A 3,362-nucleotide genomic window follows, 5' to 3' on the forward strand; every position below is an offset into this window, starting at 1 on the left:
AATGTGATGCATTTTTCCCCTGCTAATTTCAAACCACTATGCTAATACAGCTAGCTAAACAATGGCTGACAGGGGTGGGGTGGGTTGTAACACATCTTTAAAAAGTGTTACAACCATCCTCTTACATACAACTAAGAACACTTTCTTAATTTTAATACATTTTACAGAATGCCTAGGCAGTGGACAAGAAAGACTGACAGAGGTGTGCCTGCAGATGTCTTTTTTAAAAAAAAAGCATCTGATGAGGTCACAAAGAAGGGCAAGTCAGTCAGATCAGTTGCGAAGGCACGTGGGATCTGCCATGTAACACTGAGCAGATACTGCAAATCACTGCAGAAGCTGAGAGACCAGGGGGTCCAGTGATCTTCCCAGTGTAGGTTACTGGAGCAGCGACAAAGTTTTCTCTGGGGTGCAGGAGGAAGTGTTGGCTGACTATTTGACTCAGGCAGCAGACCTGTATCATGGACTGACTCCACGTGAGGTAAACATATGACAGGTTAGTCACTGGAGACCAGAGAAAAACTGAATACTAGCGTAGGTGCCAGACAAATTGAAAAACTTTTTGTGTCTATGTTCTCAGATTTTCAATTCCACTTTCTTTTATGTGAACCCCAGCCTCTTTTTGAAGCATGTCACATGGTGTGGCCTGTGTTTTTGCTTCTTTTGTCTAATTGTTACAACTTACTCCAGCATGTGTTACAACCTACCCCGGTAGTGGGGTAGGTTATAACAAAGGAACTCCATGTAACTGACATCTACTCAGGAGGTCTGTGATATTCTTGCAGAGGTTGGAATCGGTGCCATTTGTTGTAAACAAATGTGGGTACTTTGTATAAAAGTTTGAGAACTCTAGCTCAATAATTCAGTGAGTTACAGGTCCTGAAGCAAGAAGTGTTACAACCATACTCCTTAATGTCTAACTGTTAAGGTTTTTAGTTATTTACGGATTGAAACGTGAAAAAAAATATTCGATGCATTATTTATTCACTTTAGTTTCTTAGCCTAGCTGTTGAGGCAGACGTCGGTTAGTGTTGATGCTGCACTCCTGCAAGATGTGGGCTCAGAACATGTGACTGGATTGAACCAATGAGAGGATGTGGAGCGCTGATGACAAAATCCAAACCTAACTCTTGGTGCGGCTGGGAAAGACTCAATCAAGAAACTCTACTCTCGTCATCAAAACTCTGGGATTTTAACACTCTGGCATTTGCTATGCAAGTATAGGAAACGAATTATAACAATTTACACCGATTTAAAAATGGGCCAACAGCAGATTGCAAATAATTTTCTAATTGGGTGATATGTCTCAAACAATGTGAAAGGTCAGAATTTGTCATATATTATATATATATAATATAAGAAAACAAAATATATGTTTTCTTGTAGAATCTCAGGACCCTTTGGAAACACTGAGACATTACTGAACTGCTATGGCCCACCAGAGTTATGTTTCCCACTTTGTTCACACTTTTATTACCACAGTATTCTCTGTCCTCTGACTACAATCAGCCAAATTAAAGTCGATCCATAAAGTAAAAATTCTTCTTGTGTAACATGAGTGTGAGTTCACTGTACTTGAACAGCACTCACACTCATCAGATCACAAGGTTCTTTGCACTTGAAATGATAAAAAATAGTTTTGGGATAAAGAGTTGAGGTCATGATCTGGCAGCCATTATGATAAAAATGATTGATGCCATCAGTCAGTGTATGTATCCTATTGATTTCATTGAATTGTCTCATTGTTTTTTTTCCTTTTTCCATGCCTGGTTTAGGGTGTTTCAAACCAGATGTATTTCGCTTTACATCAGAGGTAAAGAAATGAAAAACCTGCACAAACACTCCCACACACTCACATGCTGACTTCTGGTTTCAGTCATGCATACCTGTCTGATGTCATAGTAGATAGTAAATCTACAATGCAGCATGACGGAATCCCTATTGAGTAGTTTTCATTTTTCCCACCCAATATTTTAATCAGACTCTATGATGAACAAGTGTCTGTTTTGAAATGTGTGACTTTTCAAAACAGTCACTGATGAGGGAACCCCCCCCCCCCACCCCCAAATAACAGGCATGAGCAATCCCTGTGATTAATTATTCAAGGAAGGAAAGTATTAATATTCTGATCGTTATCTAAAAAATACTTTTAAAAGAGCTTTTCCAAACATGAATTACAGAAAATGTTAGAAAATACCCTCGTCATGGACAAACCCGTAAGTTGACAACTTCTATTTCTTTGCCCCAAGTGCTTGCTTTTAGTTAGTAGACTGCAGCCTATTTGCTGTACTTCATGATCAGAGTGATGAGGTGGATGACGCCTTGCAGCTCACAGCTGCAGTCTGTGCATCTTTGCGACTTGAAGTTTCGGTTTTTAATATCTGTTCATAAGATGCTCCATGAGAAATAAAGAGGGGACTTTCTTTATCTGAACTTTGTAAGAATCCAAAGTAGGTTTAATCATTGGTGAATTTAATTCGGCTTCTGTCAACTGTGTCATACAGATAGAGTTGTTTCCTGACGATTCCTGCCCTAAGAACATCACTCAGCAGGACCGGGAAGAAGTGCAGAATGGAACCACTCACCTCGACCTTCTCAAGTGCCATAATATGTCTCAGTCTCTGCTGAAAATATGCCAATACATTCAGAATTTGAAACCAGAAGACAACCCCACAGATGATGAAGAGTGCACCATCCCCAGCTTTGAGCAGACAAGGGACAAATACCTCTATGTCAGAGCCTGTATAAGCAGCTCAGCATAGCTACACTTTGATTTCTACCCTCCTTTGTATGTATATATATATATATATATATATATCTTATTTTTGTATTTATTTTTCACATGCAGGATTTTAATTAATTTTAAAACTACAAGAGCATCATACACTAGTGATCTGTTTTAAATCACCATCCATCCATCCATCCATCCATCCATCCATCCATCCATCCATCATCAACCGCTTATCTGGGATCGGGTCGCGGGGGCAACAGTCTGAGCAGGGACACTGTTGGTGCCGAAATTACGTTATTCAGTCACCACTATTGTCATCTAACTGCCGCAGATAGAATGACCTGAAAAGAACCACACCTGAGAACGTTGTACTTTTTACTCACTGCGAGGGGGAGCAGAGAGAACCAACAGCTTCGCAGAGCTGGCTCACCTAAGTCCCAAAGTGTATGAGGACTGCAGCTCCTTTTATTAACTCTTGTGTGGTGTTCGGGTCTGTGGGACCCGTTTTCACTTTTTAATAAAAGAAAAATGATATAATTATTTAATTTTTCAAACTGAGACTCACTGGCTTTGGCTCATTTTCTGTGAAGAACATATATCAGAATACATATTTAATGACCACACACCATAC

This window comes from Cynoglossus semilaevis, chromosome W (genome assembly GCF_000523025.1).
Source record: "Cynoglossus semilaevis isolate Cse_v1.0 chromosome W, Cse_v1.0, whole genome shotgun sequence".
Lineage (NCBI taxonomy): Eukaryota > Metazoa > Chordata > Actinopteri > Pleuronectiformes > Cynoglossidae > Cynoglossus > Cynoglossus semilaevis.